This window comes from Crassostrea angulata, chromosome 4, assembly GCF_025612915.1.
Source record: "Crassostrea angulata isolate pt1a10 chromosome 4, ASM2561291v2, whole genome shotgun sequence".
Lineage (NCBI taxonomy): Eukaryota > Metazoa > Mollusca > Bivalvia > Ostreida > Ostreidae > Magallana > Magallana angulata.
Genome location: NC_069114.1, coordinates 6,266,469 through 6,273,509, shown reverse-complemented (window position 1 = coordinate 6,273,509; position 7,041 = coordinate 6,266,469). Strand labels below are relative to the sequence as shown.

General features: G+C 33.3%; 1 pseudogene; it reads right to left on the bottom strand.

The window, feature by feature from the left end:
• Positions 1-1,473: 1,473 nt before the first annotated feature.
• LOC128179667 (C1q-related factor-like) lies at positions 1,474-2,275 on the bottom strand (annotated as a pseudogene).
• Positions 2,276-7,041: the final 4,766 nt, after the last annotated feature.

Here is a 7,041-nt window from a genome sequence, read left to right as displayed (position 1 = left end):
AAAGAAAGAGTTGTATTAAAATAATTTAATGCGACTGAAAAACATTGAATGCCATTATAACTTGCTATTGAGGTCGCATTATAACATTGTTTATAAATTAAGCCGTCTTCCTAGCTACTATTATGCAACATCAATAGATCGAGATCGAGATCAGTTCATGGAGCATCTTTTTATGATTTGAGGTCAGTTCATCGAGGTCAACTGCATTACTGAATGAATCTTTCGATCGAAATTCTTACGCGTGAGACAAAATGTGCATTCTTGAATTAACAGGTCGAACTGTATTTTATGTAATGTATAACCGCCGGGTTTGTACCGTATGGGGTATTTTCCGTACCGGCCGATTACTAGGGAATTAGCTCAACACTCGCTGTATTTTCCACATTTATTCCAGTTAACAACACAATTATACAAACAGTTACTCTCCACTCCGTACACATTAAAAAGGGGGAACTCGCTTATTAATAATTCTAACTTAATGTTAACCTACATATGAAAGTGAGGGAAAACGTAACGGGTTAGACGGACGACTTGTATCTTGACTCCTAACCTCTAACTATCAACTCTGACTCTCTACTCTCTTCAACTAACCTAGAATCATCTGTAAAACATATAATAATATTTTACTGGCGTGACCATCTAAATAATTGACATGTATAAATCATCCAATCAGAGAATATATTTCTTGATCCTAACTGACCATCGTCCAGGTAAACGCCCATTTATTCACCTGCGTTAATCCGCTAATTGTTATGTAATTGCATTAACTCTATTAGTGTCAAACACACATTTCTTAGCTGAAACCATTGTCCTTCAATCCTGCCCTTCTATAATAAGTATATTTCCTAAAGCTACACTTGATTACTTTGATGTCTTATTTCTTTGTTACAGTTATGACGTTTGATAAACATTAATTTACATTCTATCACATCACAGTCAGCAGGAATTTCACGATAATTAAGAAGAGTAAACAACATTAATTTACCAACAAGCTAAACTATAGAAAATGTTCGCAACATGTAAAATATACATTTTACATGGTGATATATGTTTGCATCTCTTAAGGTAAATAAATTGAAATAAAACTGAGTAAAATGTTATATAAATACTAAACAAAACTTCGAGTTTTTATAAGAACTACTTATTCAAGCGGAATGTGTGCGCACGTGGAAGCATTAGCCGGATGCCTCATATGGACATAACAGTGATCGGCCGAAGCCGATCACAAAAGTTTAGATGAATACAAGTTCAACGCCATTTTGACCCTTCTGACATTGACTAATTTCAATTGATAGTAATTAACATATGTCAACATTTCAATAAGACTCATTTCTACCTATATGCGGTCTCCTGAATTTGGTTTACATTAGCCTCATCATATTTTTTAAGATATCTTCAGTGTAGTTTAGATATTGTTTAAGTTACCTCAGGTATGCATGGAATACCATAATGACAAAACTATAAACCAGTACAATGCTTGAAATTTTTATTCGGGTTAGAACTTAAAAAACTTCAAAACATTTCAAAATTGTGAATATGTGTGGTATTTTGTTCCTTGGTCAATACAATAGAGCTCCTGAAAATCCTGAATATAAGTAATGGCGAATGTAACCGTTTTGTGAAACATTTTCAACTTTGACATGGTCCCCGAGCTTCAGCTTCACAATGACTGTCCTGCTTATTTGGACATATGTATCTTTTTGTGTAAATAAGACACATGAAGTCTACCTACTGTAATCTTGTTGACGTTAAGATGTAACATAATTCCGGTTGTGGATAAAGAATCGACAACAAACATGTAGGTTCCCGCCACAGGACACGTGAACACTCCCGTTCTGTCGTCATATCCGTTCCCGTCATTTGTTAGGACTGTGTCGTATTTTACCGTTTGTCCAGCCCCGAGCGTTAGAGAATTCGATTTTAAGCCGACAGAAAAGCCTACTTTTCTTAAAGTGCTGGACGAACCTATAGCCATATGAAAAAAAAAATTGAGACAGTTGACTCCTTTAATTGTGATTATAAATAGGTGAAAACAGTTTTTAGATGTGATTAAACTATCAAGGATATTTAATTACCTGAAGACAGTTGAATCAGTTGTTTTAGAGCTGAGGAATCCAGGGTGACAGTGGCTCTAGTGTTGTCGTAGATTAGCGACTTTAACAAATCTACCTTTGTCCTCATGCCAGTCTGTACATTGCTTCCACTGAACGCAACATCAAGTAAAGCAAAGGACAACGCAAACAGAAGAATCAGCAACATTTTGTTTAATTTTATCGACAAGGACGTCTCTTTCTAACTGTATTAGAAGTGTTCCCCTGTTGGTTTATATAAGTAATAATACAACACCTGTTACGCATTTGACATCATGCTATTTCAACATTAATATATATCCAGTAACTTAATATTATGGTGTAGATGGATATATGAATACATGCAACTTTGCTTTTGCAAAACTTTGTTTAAAGTTTAGAAAACGATTTTTTAAAAAAAATCAGAAAGAGTTTATTTAAAGAATAAATATGAATGAAAGTATTTCAAAATCAAATTTATGTTAGTTTGACCTGGACTTAACTTAATATCAAACTATAGCAATGCATAAACCAACTATTTGTCATTTCAAAGTAAAAAAAGTCTGACAATTTAATTATTGCTATTTTCGAATGTTGTCATCGGAACGCTTAGGTATATTGCGCATGTCCTCATTTCTATCAATTCTATCTTAAATTAAATGATTTTAGCCGTTACCTCCCATCCTCCTGTTAAGGATATCCATTTAGTTTGATCGTGTTTCTGTTGCCCATGTGTATTTCAGAATCTTTTTCTTTATAAAAGGCCTATTTTAAATATATCTACAGATAATTGACATGGCTTTACAACAAACTACTTAATACCCAGGGATTCGTTTTACAGAAGAACTTAACAAACCATTTGTACTTTCTTTTCAGTATCATGAAATAATCCTTCAAAACCATATTTAACAGTTGTAAACTGTAGTTTACGAATGATAATCTAAGTTTATCTGTCTGAAAATAACGTTAACGATCGATTTTGCTGATAAATATACATTTACATCTTTAAACAATGATTTGCATTCGTTAACTATGGTTAAGCATTGTTAATCATATTTTCACACTCCTGAAACTGCATTTATCAGATAAACTATGTTTTGCAATTGCAAATGGTTATTTTCACTGTTAATTATATTTACACTATGTAAAATATAGATTATCGTCGTTAACTGTAGTTTTCCGTCCCTGAACTATAGTTTACAAACGTTAAACCTATTTTATCGACTGTGAAACTATGTTGGGCTCATTTGTGTGAATTTGGCGTGCCATATTTACTTACATTTCTAAATTAGACTTTGAGAGTTTTTTGTGTTTTGTTTTTTGGTTTTTTTTGGTGTTTTTTTTTTTTTGTTTTGTTTTTTGTTTTTTTTTTTGCTTTTTTTTCATTTTGATCCTGTTTATTCTCGAAAACATTATCGCCATGCACACTACACAAATCGACAACTAGAGTCTTTGTTCACTTTCGGTTTGATCAGTTACAGGGAAAAACAAAACAGGCTTGTTATCTTGAAAACGCGATTGATTTTGCTTAACGAAGTGTACGCCAGTGTAAACATTATATAATGTAAATCAAATGCACTTAAATGGTGTGGTGTAGGGATCTCGAGTTTAAATATGGCGGACAAAGATGATGTTTTTACACAGAATTTGATGTTCAGCGACAATCCTTGGCTTTTCTATCATAAATAAGTAAAATAAACATATTAATTTCATATTGAACAATTCTTTACGTGTAGTATTTGTAAATTAGAGATCGGGACATATATTTAAGTTCAATCCAAAACATCAGATATTGATTAATTTGCCTCACTGGACATCAGAGAATTACATATACTAGTATTTTGAGTAACATACTAGTATATAAAAAATATCTTGAAAAAAATAATTATAAATAAACATATTTATAAGATCATTTTTGCGTGGACCCTGAGGTCCACGCAGAAAATATATAAGCGAGGTTAAACCGGATGGTATGGGGAAAATTCAGTCTGCGCATGAGCTAGCCTGGTTCCTGTGCGTAATGGGTAGCTCAGGGAACTAGGCTAGCACGTTTCTCTGAATCGGGATCGGGATTCCGTGCCATATGCACACATAAGTTCAAAGGCACTGTAATTGTAAAGTTGTCGGTAAACAGTACAGAAACAAAGTATTCCTTTTAAAGAAATAATCGGCATGTGATATGAACTATCAGTTTTATGAAATAAGTTAATGTTTTGCCGAAACTACAACATGCATCAAATAGCATAATTTGAAATGTTTTGTTGTTTTCCGAATACACATGTAACTTAACTTTACTTTTATAGTAGGCGAGACTTGAGAACTTCCCGATTAAATTTTGAAGCATTTAAGTATGATTGAATAATTATGCCACTGTATAAAAATTTAAATCTGAAAAAAATGCATCAAAATATGAAATATTTAATTTACACAAAGCTGTCACTGCATAGTTAACAAAGAAGTGTGAATCGTCATGTATGCGCAAATAGTAGAATTCACCGAATGTCTGATATTAAACATGCAAACTTCATTCATAGATAGATCATAATTATTTTAGAAGTATGAATCCTTTAAATTCTGAGATAAAAAGTCAGGGCTATACATATATGTATACGTAATACAACGTACAAATTTAGTGGTTAAAAGCAGAGAGCTAGAGTCGATGGAATCTCTGACAATCTTAAGGCTTTCACGTTTTCGTTCGAAACACATGCAAATAGTCCACGTATTGTAGTCCTTTTTTAAAGGACAGCAACTTGTTTTTAAAATTGTTGAATTGTCAAAAGGAATAATTTGTCGCCCCCTTTACTTTGTAATGGGAAAAACCTAACACATGTATAGGTTATTTTTGCCTTCTGTTATATCTGTGCTCAAATGTATACTCATATATATAACATAAACATGTATGCAAAAACATTTTTTAGGGAAGTTTAAACATAAAAAATACGTCTGCAAATTTTACAGCGTGTACATTGCACTCTGTAGAGGAAAAGATGCATTCTGATTTCAAAACCACGTGGTTTAACATGGTCTCAAGCCTGCCAAATTTGGACAAATATTTTTATTAAATCCAGTATTAAATCATTCATTTGATCCCCATTTTGTGCTTTAAAAAATGCTCTGGCTGGCATTTTTTGCATTTTGAAACATATGGATCCAATCTACTATTTTTTTATCCAAATCTAAAAACAGAAATTTAAAAAAAAAAAAAAAACTATGACAATTTACCGTATATCAGGTTTTTTCCGCCTCATGTTTTTTCCGCGAATCAGAACCTATAACAGTACATAAAAATTACGCGAATCAAATTTTCACTTTTTCATCGTCATACTGAAAATATAATTCAAGATTGTTTAAACCTTTGAAGTGAGAGGGGAAAAAGTATCTAAAATTGTCACTTTTCATGATGAAAACTTGGACAAAGATACAATTTACGCGATTCACTGAATATGAATTAATTACCGATAATTATTATCAATGCGCAAACATTCATCGATCGAAAGATCATGTACCGTTACATATACCAGTAGCTGAGGTATAATTAGACATCCGTTTAGGCAAGGGGAGTGACCGTTTTAATTAGCCTGTCAGTGGATTATTAAATAAACAACGAGGCTTATACATACATGTATCTGTTATCTGGGTCTCGTCCTCCGATCCCGCAATTTCTACATTTAACTAAACAAACTGAACGCATGCAGTTCATCATACTTTTACTTGCAAGTTAACTTTATAAGGAAAGAGAAAACTCTATTACAAGAACAAAACTTTTTTCCAAATTTACGCTGATTTTTTTTCCGCGATTCGGAAATCGTCGCGAACAAAGCGGAAATTGGATGCACGCGGGAAAAAACTGATATACGGTACATGTACGGCATGTAAAGCCTTCGATGAACGATAACTCTTGCTGATTAAAGCAATTTTCATTTCAAACCTATACAACAAAATGCTATACTGAACGAAAAAGCACCGCTTTATCATTTTTTGTAATATAGATTGACAGTGTACCGGTATATAACTTGTATGTGTTGTTTTCGTATACATTTAACATCTTTTATTTTAGCTGCGATGGTCAAATTTTGCTTTTTTATCCCCTATGTTTAAACACATCATCAATTTCTGAACTAACTAGAGCAGAGCTCGTGGCAAAGCCACGAGTAGGTCTTCCGTTGTTGCTGCGAGTTGGAAATATATGATATGGTGTCAAACGATTTTATTTATATTCAAAATATTTTTTGCTTGTAAAGTGTGCTGAAAGCTACGGCAGTTTTAACACTGTAATGCACACAGGGTACTCAAAGATTAAAATGACGAGTTTTATTATGACGTCACAAACGTTGAACGCTGTTAACTGCAACGTCACAAGCGAAAATCAAAGTTCACACTTGCAGCTGTTACTGTGGCTCTTCAATTAATATGAACTAACCCTTAGAATAAGATAGGAATTTTAAGGTATAAATCACATTTGCAGACAAGGCATGAAGTTGAAATTATGTAAATATAAGCATTAAATCATGATTTTTTAAAGTATACAGTCTCATAACTGCAGCAATGTTTGCATACAAATTTTCATAATGCGCTAACGCGAGTTACTCAATTTGTATGCACACACCGCTGCAATTATAAGACTATATACTTCAAAAAATCATGGCTCAATGCTATAGTAATGACTAAACTTTCAGTTCTACTACTACACCGAAAAGCTGCAAATTACGTGCGAGAAACGTTTCGAGTAAACCGTTTAGCGTTTCTTGTGAATCGTGAAGCACTTCATGTAAACCGTTTAACGTTTCGGGCAAAGCGTGCAGGGTTTCGGGCAAATCGTGAAAATCGTTTCGAGCAAAGCGTGCAAGAACCGTGTGAAACGTTCATCAGATTTCATTCGGAACTCTCTGACAATTTAATTGTTTCAAAATGGCGCCCGTGTTTTGCATTACTTTAAACTGTTTGTGATTGGCAAAACTCTTTTGTAGGT